The 16,470-nt window shown below is 44.6% G+C and overlaps 1 long non-coding RNA gene across 2 annotated transcripts in view; it reads right to left on the minus strand.

The window, feature by feature from the left end:
- The window catches only part of LOC146865693 (uncharacterized), a 177,593-nt gene that overhangs the window by 83,777 nt on the left and 77,346 nt on the right, over positions 1-16,470 (minus strand). Inside the window, exon 3 of one of the 2 annotated variants that reach the window (XR_014970334.1) lies at positions 8,869-9,048. The exons of the other annotated variant lie outside the window; for it this stretch is intronic. This is a non-coding gene — a long non-coding RNA (uncharacterized LOC146865693). The remainder of the gene's footprint in view (positions 1-8,868; positions 9,049-16,470) is intronic. 2 annotated transcript variants of the gene reach the window in all.

Consider the following 16,470-nt stretch of genomic DNA (forward strand, 5'->3'; position numbering starts at 1 on the left):
GTGCAGAGATGTGTGGGTGGGTAATTCACTGGGTGCCTAGTTTCAAGAGTGCATCTTTGATGGAAAGTATGGGTGGGTGAGTGTGTGTATGAGTGTGTTAGTGAGTGAATGTATATCTCACTGGTACATTTGTGAGTGACTACATATGGGAAAGGCAGTATATATGTGTGTTGGAGTATATAAATGGCTATAAGTCAGAGTGCGTGATTGTGAGAGTGGCTGTATGGATGAGTGTGTGCGTGTATCAGTGATTGATTAAGAGCGTAAGAATATGCTAGTATTGGTATGAGTGATTGAGCTGGTGTGTGTATAACTGTATAGGTGAGTAAATGGCAGTGTGATTAATTATTTGCATGACTGACTAGGTGTGTGAGTACCTCTATGGATGAGTGGTGGTGTGTGAGTATTTATATAGGTGTATGAGTGCATATGATAGTCCTGTACTGAGTGACCATAAGTATGAGTGACTGTACGGGTGAGTGAGTGGATGTGTGTGTAAACCTAAGAATCAGTGAGTGTGTATGTAGTTATTGCTGTTGGAGTGTCTATGGTTTTGAGAATGGCAGTCTGTAATTTAGAGTGGGTGTATCAAAGGTTATATTAGGGTATGAGAAGATGCATCAAATTATCACATGGATGATGTCATCAGTGACGTCATCAGTGATGTCATTTGAGATGTCATCAGTGATGTCACTGACCATGTCATGAGTGATGTAATATGTGACGTCATCAGCAGTGCATTGCGGGGGCGCGAGTTATAGTTAGCTGAACTAACTATAGCGGGGGAATTTCTCTGGTTTTGTAGGAGTGAAATGTCCAACTAACTATTACTTGCCTGAAACCTATGTTTTTTTCAGTGAATTTCAAAGGTTTTTCAAATGCTAGTTTCTAACTATGCCTACAGAGGTAGGACATGTGAAGAAAGAAGAAAAAACGCACAGAAAGAAGCAAAAGAAATGCAGAAAGAAGCAACAGAAGTCCACAAAGATGAAGAAAAGTGCAGGAAGAAGCAAGACATGTGCAGAAAGAACCAACAGAGGAGCTGAAAGAGTTCTTGTTCCAAAATCATCCTGTGCCCACAACTTTTTCAGACGGGTACTGGTGGTAACTGACTCTGACTAACCAGGCCTAGAGCCAGTGCTATGCTAAAAGACACTTAGAATACAGTGAAAACTCCTACATACACTAGGGAACACAATGCGTTGGGGTACCCCTGTGATTAGCATGACCTCCTCTGTAAGGCCCTAGTACATAATAGGGCATGGGGATTAAAACTACCTCTTAAAACACACTATGGGGCACGTTTGCACAGTGGTGAAGGGAGGGGGGGCCTGAGGTGACATGTGCAACACGCCCTGTGGTGGTTTTAAGTTGGGAGATTAAGTCCCCTTGAATCCTGATGGTCCCTGGGGTCCAACTAGCCAACCAGGTACCTCCAGTAAGCGCCACAGAACTGCATTGCAGAGAGGTGTAAAAAGGGGCATGGCCTGGCCCACCTCTCTGCAACGCAGCGCAGTGGTGCTTACTGGAGGTACCTGGTGGGGTTGTTGACCCCCAGGGGCCCTCAGGATTGAAAGGGAATTAATTCCCTAACTTTAAACGCGCCACAGTGCATGTTTGATCACATGTCACCTCAGGCCCCGCCCCATCCCTTCACCACTGTGCAAACGTGCCAGTGGTGCGTTTTAAGTTGAGAGATAAAGTCCCCTTCCATCCTGAGGGTCCCTAGGGGCCAACTAGCCTACCAGGTACCTCCAGTAAGCGCCACAGAGCTACGTTGCAGAGAGGTGTAAAAAGGGGCGTGGTCTGGCCCACCTCTCTGCAACGCAGTGCAGTGGCACTTACTGGAAGCACCTGGTGGGCTAGTTGGCCCCCAAGGGCGCTCAGGATTGAAAGGGAATTAATTTCCCAACTTTAAACACATCACAGGGCGTGTTTGCAAACATGTCACCTCAGGCCCCGCCCCCTCCCTTCACCACTGTGCAAACGCACCCCGTGGCACGTTTCAAGTTGGGGAATTAAGTCCCCTTGAATCCTGAGGGTCCCTGGGGTCCAACTAGCCCACCAGGTACCTCCAATAAGCGCTACAGAGCTGTGTTGCAGAGAGGTGTAAAAAGTGGCGTGGCCTGGACCACCTCTCTGTAACGCAGCCCTGTGGCACTTACTGGAGGTACCTGGTGGGCTAGTTGGCCCCCAGGGACCCACAGTATTGAAGCAGAATTAATTCCCCAACTTCAAACGCATCACAGGGTGCGTTTGCAGAGTGTTGCTGGGAGGGGCCGGGGCCTCCGGCACGATCACAAGTTGTTTTTTAAAGATTATTTTGGGAAGGGGGGCTGTGCGGCCCCCTTTCTTTTTACTGTTTTTGGACCCTGGAGACCCCATCCCCCAGGGCCTGAACCCCATTTAAAATATAGATATATATATATCAACGGGAACGGGGCTGCGTGGGCCCCCCTCTCTTTGGCCAATTCTAGGCCCCGGGGACTCCATCCCCTGGGGTATGGCCCAACTTTTTTTTTATTATTATGGAGGGGGGCTGCGTGGCCCCCCTCCTCAGGTCATTTATGGCCCCGGGGACCCCATCCGCCGGGGCCAGCCTATGCGAGCTTTATTTAAAAAAAATATATATATTATTTGGGAGGTGGGTCGCGGGGCACCCCTCCCGGGCAACTTCTGGCCCCAGGGACCCCATGCCCCGGGGCATGGGCAGTGTTTTAAAAAAATATATATATTTGGAGGGAGGCTGTGTGGCCTCCCTCCTCAGGCCATTTGTGGCCCCGTGGACCCAATCCCCCAGGGCCGGCCTTTGCGTATTTATTTATTTTTTAAAATGTATTATTGGGGAGGGGGGCTGCGTGGGCCCCCTCCCTGGCCACTTCTGGCCCTGGAGACCCCATCCCTGGAGCCTGGCCTCTCGTTGGGGACAGTGGGGGAGCCCCAATGCCCCCACTGTCCTAGCCGGCTCCCCGCCTCCTGCGGGAGCCGGCATTGCTTTTCCACATGGGGAGCTGCTAAGATGCAGCACCCCGTGTGGAAAAGCAATCTGGTTTGAATTTTGGAAGAGAGAGCAGGTTTCCTGCTCTCTCTTCCAAAATCCAAACCACAGTTTGCTATGACAGGGCGTTAGCCGCGAGGCTCCCGCCCTGCCATAGCAAATTGCAATGTCTCGGGGGTGTGCAGCCCGGGACACTGCAGGAGCCGGCCCTGGGGTGTGGCAGTACCCAGGGCCATCACAGGCTCCAGGAGGGGGGCCGCGCTGCCCCCCTCGCAACATCTGAACAGCCCCGGGGAGGTGGTGGTCCTCAGGGCTCGGGGGTCCATTACTGACCCCCAAATTTAATTATTAGTGCCCCGGGGAGGTGGCGGTCCCCGGGGCGTGTATGGGTGCTTGAGCCCCCCACACAGGTATATATATTTTTCTTTAAAAGAAGCCCAGGGAGTGGCCCTCCATGATTATAATTAATGAGAGCCCCGGGGTGGCGGTCCCCAGGGCTCCGGGGGGCCTTAGAGGTCCCCAAACTTTAAAAAAACAAGCCCCTGGGGTGGCGGTCCCCAGGCCTGCGGGGCGGCCCCTCTCAAATATTTATGCAAAGCCCGGTGTGGCAGTCCACGGGGCAGTGTGGGGGGTTTGGGGCCCCCCACACATTTTTTTACTGCCCCAGGACCTGGCCCACCCAGGGGCTTCAATTAAACGAAGCGCGGAAGCCCGTGCTTTGTATTTTTTTAATTTTCTCAGCCGGATTTGTACATCCAGCGCAAATTCGGCTGATTTTTTTTTTTTTTAAATGCTTTTTTGGGCCCTGGGTGTCCCTTTGGGACCCCCTGAGCAGGCCTAGGGGGTCAGGGTGTTTCTACCCTGCCCCCTTTTCTTAATTTGCGCGTTTCTTTTTCTCTTTTCTTGTGCCTTGGTTCTACCGAGGCACAAGAAAAGCAGCTCGTGAGGAGGGAGTGTCCGTTCACAAGGTGAAAAAATACCACCACAAATCCGATGGACATAAATAAAAAAATACATATGAGCATCAGCCAAATGTAAGTCCAAGGGGGAATCATAAAATGTCTTTTAAACCAAACAGCAAAAATAGAAACTTTTGATGGGGCCCTGGAAGTCATAGAGTTAGTATCAAAGGAGAAACGTGGGTGGGTAACTGCGTTTGATTGTAAAACAGGCAACGTTACATCTGCAGGATAAGCATACTCAGTATCTTCAGGTAGACCATCAGCTGGTGGTAGCAACAAAGGATCAGCAACTGTATGCATCTCGATAGCAATATCAGGTATGGTGGTAGAAGCCGGAGCCAAAACAGAATTTCTCAGCATCGCAGGGCAAGAGACCACTGGAGTCATACTAAGAAGAATCGGCCACTCGCTGTAGTTTGACATTGTCAATGGAGATGTACCTGTTATCCTTGCAACCAGGAAGTGGAGGCGCCTCTATATATCGAAACTTTTAATTTTGTATTTTCTCAACAACTACTGAACAATATTTACACCATTTAAAAAAAAGGGCGCTTTCTGAACCAAGCACTACCTTTTTGCCAAATTTGGTGTAATTCTGTTCAGCAGTTCGAGCTGTAGCCGTGTCTACAGTTTCCTATGGTAAATTGATTTTTTGGCCACTATTTTTTAAATTTCTCAGGAACTACTGAACAGATTTACACCATTTAATGAAAAGGTCTCTTTGTGAACCAAGGGCTACCTTTTTGCCAAATTTGGTGTAATTCCGTTCAGCAGTTCGGGCTGTAGTCGTGTCTAAAGTTTCCTATGGGAAATAATATGGAGAAAACACGTTTTGGGGCCCCCCTTTTTTCCCAGCCCCCGCTTGCCTAATCACCCCAAAACTTTCAAGATAGGAGCTGACCGGAGCGCCCCATGAGTTTTGAAAATTTCGCGAAGATTCGTCAACCAGCACGAAAGTTATTGGGAAAAGAAAAAACGCTTTTCCTATGGAAACCTGGTCCCAACTATAACTACCTACTGGCGACCGCCAGTAGGTGATATATATATCTTATGAACAATTCATGATTTTTTACATTTTTATAAAAGGGTAGTCCTTGAAAATGGGCCAAATGAATTTTTTTTATCTTATTTCAGGAAGGAAAATTCTACTTGAAAGGGGTGGGCAACAGAAGAAAACATGTTGGTTATATCAGGAGACAAGTCTATTTGGATAATCAAAAAGGAAACCAAGAATAAAAATATCAAAATGTGTGACATAAGTAGTCCAAATGGTGGTTGAAAAGTCCTAAAGTATTTCAATTCTTCAAAGAAAAGTCAAAAGTCCAACTGTAAGTAAAGTCATTATCACAATCAATGTGGTGTGTAATGTGAAGTAGATTTGTAGAGCGCTGCTTGTCACTCGTGAGGGTCAGAGTTGCTTTGAGAGTCAGGGGAAACTTTTCTTACCATCCCAGGCTGTGACTTCACTACCACAAAAAAGTCAGCCTCAGATATTGACAATGTTGAATGTCAGAACCAGACACACCCTGAAGTTAATGGACATACTGGGGTAAGTGTTGAACCACCTTGGACAGATGTTCTAAGAAACACCACAACAGCAGGTAGGGAGGGGTGCGATGGGATGGCAGAGGAAACAATATGCCAGCTGTTCAGGCAGTCAGTGGCTACATAGCTTGTGATGCCGGTCAGCTTGCACTTCTCAGATTGCCCGTAACTCCCAAAATATTTCAGAGACATTTCCTGCTGACCAACAATAAATTGCTTCATGGCCTCCTGGAAAATAGCTATTGTTATATACTCTGGGAGTGGAGGCAACATGTGATGCCTCGGGGTGTTAGACAAATGCTTCTTTCAGTTGCTGTTCTTCTAGACAGGAACTTGAAGAAGAAAGAGTTATAGCAGGTGCATCTGGAAACTCCATTTTTGTGGAGGCCTGCGGACTAATTGATGACACCACAGATGCATATTCTTCTAGACCAAAAGAAGCGCTATCAGCTGACTCCTACTGACATGTGATGTTCAGGTCTATCACTAAACATCTACATCCCAATAAACCATACAACTTGGAAAAAACTAAATAAGTAAATGTAAACAAATAAAATATTAAAAGCTAAAATAATTAACATTAATTAAAATGAATAATTAAATATTAATCAGTATAGGTCTCCTAAAAACACAACTGTGTTTCAACAGGTTGAACATCAATAGTGGCAAAACTGAAATCTTGACCACATTCTGACCTTAACCTACATGGGACTTATCTTTCTAGCACACGTCTCTAGATGATAAATCTATCCCCAATCAATGTGTCAAGCGTCTGGGTATTAAATTTGATTGTGAGCTATCTTTGCAAAAAAACAGGTAAATTCAGTAGTTAATGCATGCCTATTTCATTTATGAACTTTGAAAAAATCCCTTTCCCTGTTCACCTACTTGCATGGGGATGTTAAAGCAGGAGGCAAGTAAGTAATGTATCTGTTAAGTAATTCACAGGAGAGGTTCACTCTGCTGCCTGTGATAAAACACACTTGTTCATACTATTCACCCAGCAGAGTTGGTTCGGGAATTGATGTTCATTGGTCATGTTGGACTGGGCCATCTCTGCAGGGGCAACCCCAAACGTTTTGCCTTCCCCCTTCTGTTTTCTTGATTTTGTTTTTGTTGGCATAAGGACTCTGTGCACTCTACCACTGCTAATCAGTGCTAAAGTGCTTGTGCTTACTCCCCGAAAAATTGAAAAAAATTGCTTACATGCAATTGGCACCATTAATTTACTTATAGGTCCCTAGTAATATCTGACATGTGCCCAAGGCCTGCAAACTAAATGCTACTAGTGGGTCTGCAGCGCCTATTGTGCCACCCGCTTAAGTAACCTTTTAAAACATGTATCAGGCCTCCTAGTGCCGCCTGTTTGCATTTTTAAACTGCCAATTTGCATGAAACTCTCTTTTTAATACATATAAGTCACTCCTAACACTCATTCTAAACAACCCATAGGGCAGGATGCATTGTATTTATAAAGTTGGACAAAATGTAACATGTCCTGTTAGAGAAAAACTCACAAACTAATTTTTCGCTGATGTGTGGCCTACCTCTCTTATAGGATAGCATTGGATTATATTATAACTTTTACTAAGTGATAACTTTTGTTTGGGATCAGGTAGAAATGTCATGTTTGGTGTCTAAAGAGTTGTTAGTTAAAGTCCTCTTTAAAGGTAAAGTTGGTTCTTAAGTCACAACCCTGAAAATGCCACTTTTGGAAAGTTGTAACCACTGGAGGGGCTAGGATCATGGGACAAGGGTCAGGTAGGGCCGTAATACTTATCAAATCCAGAAGGGGGTTCCTGACTTCTGCAATGCTTCTGCTTTATCTCTTTATAGCATCAATCAAACCACTGCCTTTTTTGTTTGATTGGGATATTTATTAAACCATTCCATCTGAGATTATTTTCACATATTTTTAACAAAATTCAAAAGTATGAAAAGAACAGACATATACATTTCAAATGACATAAACAAACAATACATTGAACAATTCACAAGTTACATTCATAAACAAGACATTGAAATGTGTCATCACTTATGTACAGCAATTTCAAAAAGGCATTGCTTTTTACACCATTTCGTATAACACAAGGCAGCCCTTGGGGCTTTCAATTAAACCCAAACTCAAGGAAAAGCCTAACAAAGGGAACTACTTTCTGCATATAGGTGGGGAATTAATGTATCAGTCCGGTTCCCTCAACGGCAAAAGTATAGTATTTGACAGTTTCTCAGTGTTTCAGAAAGCCAAAGCCTTTTTGGAAAGTTGGCATTTTCTTTTCCTAACCATTTGACACCTCCAGCCTGTGTCCTATGGCACATGACTGTGATTAGCATGGCAACTGGCCTTTGGGCATTCCTCCCAGACAATGACACAAAAAGTGACTAGTTGTTGACAGGATGGGAGGAGTGGAGATGTGCACAGCCCCACTTACATTTTTAAGGAGCTGCCTAGCACATTCCGAATGGATCATACACTAGCCTTTTGTTACCCTAGACATCCAGGGACCAGTGCTTTGAGAAAGCAAATGCCAGATCCATCTGAGGGTGGAATTACAACTTCAGAAGGTTCTTACACTTTATAGCTGGCACCAGATATGACAAGCATTGGCATAGCCAATAGGTCTCGCCTGTGGGACCTTATAAGTGTTTAGCCATGCAAGAGTTGCATAACTAAACACTTATAAGGTCTCAAAAGCGAGACCTATTGGCAATGTCAATGCTTGTTTTAACTGCTGCAATCTATTGAAGCCTCATGGAGAACATCAAAGCGGCCGCGAGGCCACGAAAGTGAAAGTAATCGCGGTAAAGCGCGACGCGCACGCCCGCGCACATGCACTGTAGCTCTAGGCTGGCCTGGGAGCACTTTTTGGAGCCCTAACAAAATGTCTCGCCAGACCAGCGCATGCGCTGGGTCAGGCGAGACCTAAAAATAGGACACTCAGCCCTAATCTTCAATTCATGTCTGGACCAGTGGAGGACTTTTAGAAGACCGCCCTGCTGCACAAGCACTGATGTGTACTTCAGAGGCTGGCCCTGCTGCTCTCAGGTGACTGCCCTACTGCCTGAAGCCTGCCTTACTGCCTGAAACCTGCCCTGTGCCATGCTGTTTGAGACCAACTTTGCTGCTTAAATGCAGGACTAACAGAGTGTCTCCAAGTGCTAGTTGGCTGGCCTCCTGTTCAGAGCTACAGGAACACAACCCTGTACCTGGACCCTCCCTCAAGTGAGTCCAAGTGAGGCTCACCCAGTCCTGGACTCTTGGAAGTGATATATAAGTGCCTAAACAGATAAAAAACAAACATTTGGACTTAGAAAAATTCAGCCCTAAAGGGCTCTGAGAAAAGTCAGAAGATTGGGACCTACCTGTTCAAGGATACATCCAAGGTGCATTGCCAGTGGGCCTGAATTCACTGTAGCGCCCACTAAGTTCTCCTCTGCAGCAGCAAATCCTGTTCAACGGCTCCTCGCAGAAGAGGTATCCACCCTCATGGAATACTTGTCAGATATGGTCTACAGCCTCGTCCCACTGTAGGTTTTCTACCTCTAAAAAAATGACATAGTCTGAATGAAGAAATCTTCACAATGCCCTTGTCCAACACCTCTCTGACAACAACGACTCCTCCTCCTCAGACACCGCCGGCTGCCTTGTCCTGCTGACCTTTACCATCTCTGATATTTTTCTTCAAAATGTCTTCTTAGTCAGAAGGTAAGCGGTGACTATGCCCTATCCACCTCATGTATCACAATCGCGCACCATCGCGGTCGCTCATAACTTTTGAATTTGCCCTGGTCTTGAACGACTAGATGCCCGCGGTTGGCACTTTGATCTTTTAGGTGCTAGTTTTTACTAAAGACTCTAACTATTCATAACTCCAGTCTACTTATTGGATTTTTGTCATTTTGGTATAATTTTATTTAGTAAATTTTACTCTACTTTTCTAAATTGGTGTGGGAATTTCTTTTGTTTTCATTGTATTACTGCTTGAAGGGAGCAGGTGGATGATGGTCATTTATGCCAGTTACCAGATTGGGGACAATTAGGGGCTCTAGAAGGATCAGAATAAGCAAAACCAGGAACAGTCTGTGGAGGACCAGGATCTGATGTATCAAGTGGAGCAGGAAGACCAGGAACTGGGGTTCCACAACAACAATAACCAATGGAACTAGACACAGGACCAAAATTAACAATCTCACTCCAAGAGGGCATTATAAGAAGGCCTAAGACCCATGGACATGGTACCAGGTAGACCATGAAGACAGGGAAGCAAGTAGACGGAGAAGCAAGGAGAATCAGGATAACCCAGCCCAGGAAGACTAGGAATATCTGATCTAGGAGAACCAATATAAAACGTTTAGGTGGAGAAGGACTCAGCAGTCCAGAAGGATCAGGGTGAGGATCAGTGGTACTGTGATCAGGATGCCAAGAAAGCACAAATACAAGGAAGGGCCAAGATTCAGGTCAGGAAGATGAGGGTCAGGAAGGACTAGAATCAGCAGCGCAAAATTAAAAAAAACTGTATCATAGAGACCAAGAACGAGTTAGACCAGGGCCAGGATGAAGATCAGGAGGATGAAAACAACCAGGAGGAGGAGGCACAGAAGGACCTGGAAGAGAAGGAAAAAGACCGGGGCAAGAAGGACACCTATGTGTTTCTGCACCAAATTTATTGACGTATCCCATTTGTGAACAATTCTTATTCATGCTTCTTATTCTGTCAATCCCCCAAAACCTCCACTTTTTTTGCCCACATATAGAACTTACAAGTATTGGCTGAAAAACGAACATACAAGAATAATTACCCTCTGACCTCTAAAGAATAGCAGATGCTATCCGATGCTGGCACAGCAGTCTGATTGTGGATCTGGTTGCAGAGGGACTGAAACTTAGCAGAGGGATCTAAGGGGGGATGAGTGAAAAGGAGTGTGGTCTATGAAAAGTGGTGAAAGGGTTTGAGAAACTCACATTGTTGAAGTCAGCAAAATGGTTAATGGCTAACAAAGGGGCTGGATGGGCAATTGCAATCAGCAAAATAGAGTTCAGTATCATAGTAAGGCTCAGATGAGCAGAAGAAGGGGTAGGGAGGCTCCAGATAGATGATCACAGGTGGCCTAAAGAGGTACTGTGCGAATAAAATGGGTCTGATTGCCAACTGTGGGCCCACTGGGAACCAAAGCCAGCAGCGATAGCTTCAGCTAGCTTCAGGGTGGTGGAGATACACATGTGGCAGAAACATTTGAAAGACCAGCAAAGAGCTAATGAGTGTCAAAACAAGTAGAATTTTCTGTGTGACTCCCAGAACTTTGAGTTCACATTCCATGAGCCTGTATGTGTGGTGGATATAGTAAGACTCCTGTGTGTAGTGAAAGTACATGGACCAGAGGAATGCATTTGTATGATGTGATGGAGAGTAGATACAGCGTTCCTAGAGAATCAAAGTGTATTGACGGCATCCCAAAGGCTAGGGGCGGAGACCGAGACATGGAAGTGAGAGATGATGCTACCCGCATAAATTCTGTGAGTTCCTTGTTAGCAAAGGGCTGCTGGTCAGTTTTTCCTAAGTGATGACATATGGAAGATATTAGGAGTGAGCCTTAGGTCAGAGGTTTCTTTTGTGAAATGTGGCAAAGTTTCTAAGCCGCCCTTTTGTCCTTGCCTGATGGCTGCTCAGAAAGGCTCGGACAGCAATCTCTTGCTTCATTGTGTACTTGTTTGGGATACTCCTGCTTGGAGCCAGCAGTATTTCTACTTCTGTGAAGGCCACCATCTAGTACAAAGATGCTAAAGCCTGAAAATGACATTTAAAAGAGAGTCTACACGAAATCAGTTCTAATACCTCAACAGTGAATCCACATCCCATGTCTGGAAAATGAGTACAAAAGTGGAAAGGTGAAATTATCGATCCATATATAAAAAAAATGGAGATAAGAAAATGTCTCTGTTTAGTCGGTGTTCATGCCTTACAATATTTCTAATGAAGTCAATCAATAAAATACCTCTCAGTGAATGTATTTTCTTCTGCATCTTTGATGCCTATATGTCTTTTTCTGATTTACAGGGAATACTAATTCATATTCCAATGGCATTCAGTGCAAATAATTATAATCCTATTTGTTTGCTCATGGCTCATCAATGGAATACTCCCTTTGGTGGACTGATGGAGTAGGGATGGCCAGAGGATAGTCTTTACACCGACCACCCTACTTATGGTAAAACCTGGCAGTAAGGGACAGAAAAAATGTTTTTGCCCGACACCCAAGGAGAAAACTTCCAGCGGTTGGGGGCCAGTAGTTGTTTGCTTTGAAAAAAAAAAAACATTTAGAAAGCTTGCTGCCCATCATGTCTTACGGTATTGTTTGTCAAATGTGTCCTGCATAGACAGGAATTGACATGACGGCTGTACCTCTCAATGTAGAGAGCTGTCAACAGGGCCATTGGACAGCTCTAAATTTGGCGGCCATAAGTCTCTTAGGATGGTGGAGGTATTGTCCTCCACTACCTTGACAGACTTTCCTCCAACCCTCTAACTTTAAATTAGGTCCATAGTTTTTCTTCCTATTGCCATGAGATTGTAAGGAAGCCTCTCAATTATATGGGTTGGTGGCTTCATAAGGGGCCCAATGCGATTGTTTCTATTTTAGTAAGATCACACTAAATATCAGATGGCACTAAGTCACTGGGATACAACATTTAATAAAAATGAACCAGAACTAATAATTCCAGAATGTGCAGATTTACTGCAGAAACAGAGGTGTTCTGGTAACATGGAGACTTGTGGTAATCCTTTATTGGCTCTGGTACTTTCACATGACTGTGTTAGTAAGAGAGAGTACATAGCTGTAGAAGAGTGAACAGCTTCAACTAATCTTGAAAAGGTTTGGATCACCTTTATTATTAGCCATCTTTGCAGGTAAAAATAAAGGAGTAGGAGCATGTATGGAGAACGAGATAGATTAATAAAGGGCCTCATAAGTCACTGTGTCTTAGCCTGTGATGTGGTTGAGTGGCATTCTGTGTCATGTCTGTCAAAATAACTTGGAAACATTCAAACATTTGGGACTTTTAGACCTGTAAGTAGAAGTGGGCGTAACTTGTGTAATTTGCTGTACTGTAATAACAAGGAATTACAGCAAAAATATGTGGAATTACGTGAGGAGCATCACTCATCATTTAGAGCTATTTTCTTAGTAAAAAACTCACCTTTGCATTAAAAGTACACATGTGAATACATTTTGTACTAAGGAAATAGCACTAAATGCAAGTGAACAGGAACAGCAGCAGCCAGCAGCCGTGTGCCCTCGCTAAGGGCTCATTAGGATGGCTGGCAGACTTTAGTCTGCCCGCCGCCCTAGAGGTGCTGGGACCGGCTGCCAAGGGTGCGGCAGTTCCGAACCGCCAATTAGGATGCTAATTTATCTTTGCAAGAGTAATGCTGAATTACCTGAATTACTTCAATGATTTCAACAGTTTTAGCACTAAACCCTCATGTCGCAAAATCACAGGATTTGGGGCTAAAAAAGCCATTTTCATTATGCAAAAAAAAACTTTTTGGAGTTTCGAAACATAAAAGGACTTTTTAAATTGTTTCTGAATTGCAAATTGGAGCGATCATGATAGAGGGTTCCCCCTCCCCTTTCCTATTTGCAAAGGACTTTATTGATAGCTATTAACTACAATTGCTGTCACAAACTACTGATGAGCTAATGGCCCCCGATCTGAGGTAGTAACTCATTTGCAAGGGGGGGGGGGGTCCCTTTAGTAGCCCTTTTCCTTTAAAATCATTTTGGTAACCTCAGGGGATGGAAGGTTTTACAAGAGAGAAGCATTTTTAAAAAATTAGCAGTGGAACATAGGCTGGTTTACAAAAGGAAAGTTTTCCATTCGGGAAGGTGGTGTTCTGTCCCGTGCAGGCCACCATGCCTGTGATTACAGACAAGTACAGTGTGTCACAAAATGCCACCTACCTAATGAATATTAAATGGGCAGGTTTTTAGAAACTGGGTTTCTGGTTGGCAGAGGTATGCACCCTGTCCAAGCAGGAACTACAATCCTAGTCAGAGTAGATCACAAACACACCCTAAATTAACCAGTGCTCATCCCCTAGCAGCTTGGCACAGAGCAGTCAGACTTAACTTCAGAGGCAATGTGTAAAGTAGATGTGCAACACATTAAATAGTAGAACATTAAAAAACCCGTCAAAAAGAGACCATGCTTGGTTAGAAAAATAAAGAAAACAAGAGAATAACAGCTAAAATCAAATTACTAGAAGAAGAGTTATGAATACTTTAGGAATAAATTGAAATATAGCACTTAAAAACATAAAGTGCCAACAGGGGATATCTGGTCGTGGTAGACAGGGTCAAATCCAAAATTTCAAGCCAACTGTGATAGAGCGTGGGCCAGACACAGTCCCAAGTAAGTCAAGCTGACATTTTACCTTCTCTAGAATTGTGCCAACTGTCCTGTTTGTGGGTAAAAAGTTCACCAGCAAGGAGAGCGCAGCTGGCGGTGGTCCACGTGGTGCGAAGAGCTGCTGGGCATTGCAGACGGATGGGCTGGAGCCTTGCAGTCATGACCGGTGATACTTGCTGTGTGAAGAGACAAACTTGGGCGTACTAGCAATAGTTCATTGTGCAAGCAACGTGGTTCCGGACCAAATCGGCCAGTTCGTGAAGAGCTTGACTTTAAGAGCCCAAAACCACTTCCAAGGGCCCAGTACATGAGAGGCAACTCTTTGGAGTCAAGAGCTCATTGACAATGGGTCCAGGAGCTATGGGGAGCCTGTTAGGTCCCTGAGGCAAAGATAAGGAGGCCAGCAGACCAGCTATTTGAGTCACTCTGAGGTGCTGGGTTCAGCATGTGGGTTGGAGGTCCAGTTGTTCTTCCCCAGGCAAGGAGGGAAGCAGGTGAGCTTAGCAGGAGAGCAGGTCATCCAGGGCAGTAGTCTAGCACAGTCGCACTATATCAGCAGCACAGCAGTCCATCTTTCTGGCAAAGTATCCACAGGTCTAGAAGTGTACTGAAGTGGTTGGGTCAGAAGTCCAGTTTTTATACTCAGTGGTGCCTTTGAAGTGGGGGAGACTTCAAAAAAAGTATTTAACGTGCACAGGGGTCCTACCTTCTTTAAATGGTTACAGACTCACTTAATGGGGGGTATGCAGCCTTTTGTGTGGGGACAGAACATAGCCTATTTTGGTGTAAGTGTGAGGCTGTTTCCAGCTCCTCCCTGCCATCCTCCCAGGGTGACCCATTAAGTCGCACCTAAGCTCCCATTGTGTGTGGCTGCATAGAGGGAATGCACAAAGCATAGCCGTCACCCACCTCATATGTGTACTGGACACAGGCTGCAAGCAAATAGGGGTAACAGCAGAAAAATGCCATCTTTCTAAACGTGCAAAAAGAACAATTGATGGATGGAATGCTGAACAATGTCAAACATTCACCCCAGTACAGAGGTACAGAGATCCAGGCCTAAATCAATTGTTTTTTTGCTCACCAGTTTGGACCAAGTTTGGCCTAGATCCATCATTGTTTTCCTCACCATGCTATTCCAGTTTGGACCCAGCCATATGCAAATCAGTCATTACACTGCTCCTCAATGGGAACTGTCCAGCCCGAACTACCAGCACAGATCCTCCTGGACCAGAAACAAGCATCCTGGGACCAGTTCTGGGATATCAGTCAGTGTCAGTCATAAATGCTTTATTCGACAAATTGTCATAAAAGCAGAATCCAATACATAATGAATGACCAATTATATGAAACTGTTAAAACAGGAAATTATCCCTCAAGTATAAAATTCATAAGAATGTAAAAACAACAATGATAAAATTCATATACTCCTCTCATAGACATATACCTATATACAAATAATAAAGAATGCAGCATACAATAGGCATTCATTATAGTGCCGCAATCGCTTGTGATCTTAAATGTGTACATATGTGCAAAGATTAAAAAATACAATATGCAATATACATAAATTATAATGCCGCAATCGCTTTATATCTTATAATCCATGCCCAACCTAAAAATTTAGCTATGGCCATAAGAAGTGGTAACCATGTTTCGGTACGAATTAATCTAAGTGCAACCTCACATTTTCGAGTGCCCAAGGCTCGACAGATAGGGGCCAACCATGTGCACCGAAGAACTGTATAGGCAGGACACACAAATAACAAATGGGCCAAAGACTCCGAAATTGCATGGCAAATGGGGCAGGAAGTGTCATCTACTGTCCCCCAACTTGCAGTAAAAGACTTAACAGGTAATGTGCCCACTCTCAGTTGAAACAAAAGCTTTCTATCACGAGGCTTCGTGATAGTTTCCCAGTAAGATTCTAGCTTTTGTGTTGGTTTAGCCATAAGGAATTGGCCCGTCAATGTCGAGGTATCGCTATTCCTGAAAGTGTTGGAATCCACCCATCCCCAGTATCTTTCCTTCAATTGTACTTTCGACGGGAGCCGGATGTTCTCAGGATTCTCTCAAAGGGCAACCATTCCAATATTTGCTAGTATAAATCTAACATTCTGTAACCATTTGATTTTCTTGTAACAGTCAGCTCTTATTAGATCTTTAAGGCCCTCAACATAGGGTGACAATTCAGTGGTTGTCCAAATTCTCCGCCAGTACAGCAAGGGGCGTAGTTTGACACGGTCAGCCAATGCCTTCCTACCTAGGTCACAAAGTAATGGCTGTGCTGGGGTACTTTGTGGGAGGTTAGTGATTTTTCGTAGGAAGCTATTTTCCGCTACAGTCAGTTTAGAGAGATTTGTAATACCCCAGAGCTCTGCCCCATATAGAACTGGGCTAACAACTTTCATATTGTAAATGGTCAGGACTGGACTGACTGGTTTTGTAAAGGATGCATTGAACTCGGCTAGTAGAGTACCAGCCAACTGGCGATGTTTCAGTGTGGCCATGTCCAGTTGCTTAGCCCATCTCATGTCGCCCTGTATGATGACCCC

This window comes from Triturus cristatus, chromosome 2_1 (assembly GCF_964204655.1).
Source record: "Triturus cristatus chromosome 2_1, aTriCri1.1, whole genome shotgun sequence".
In the NCBI taxonomy this organism is placed as follows: domain Eukaryota; kingdom Metazoa; phylum Chordata; class Amphibia; order Caudata; family Salamandridae; genus Triturus; species Triturus cristatus.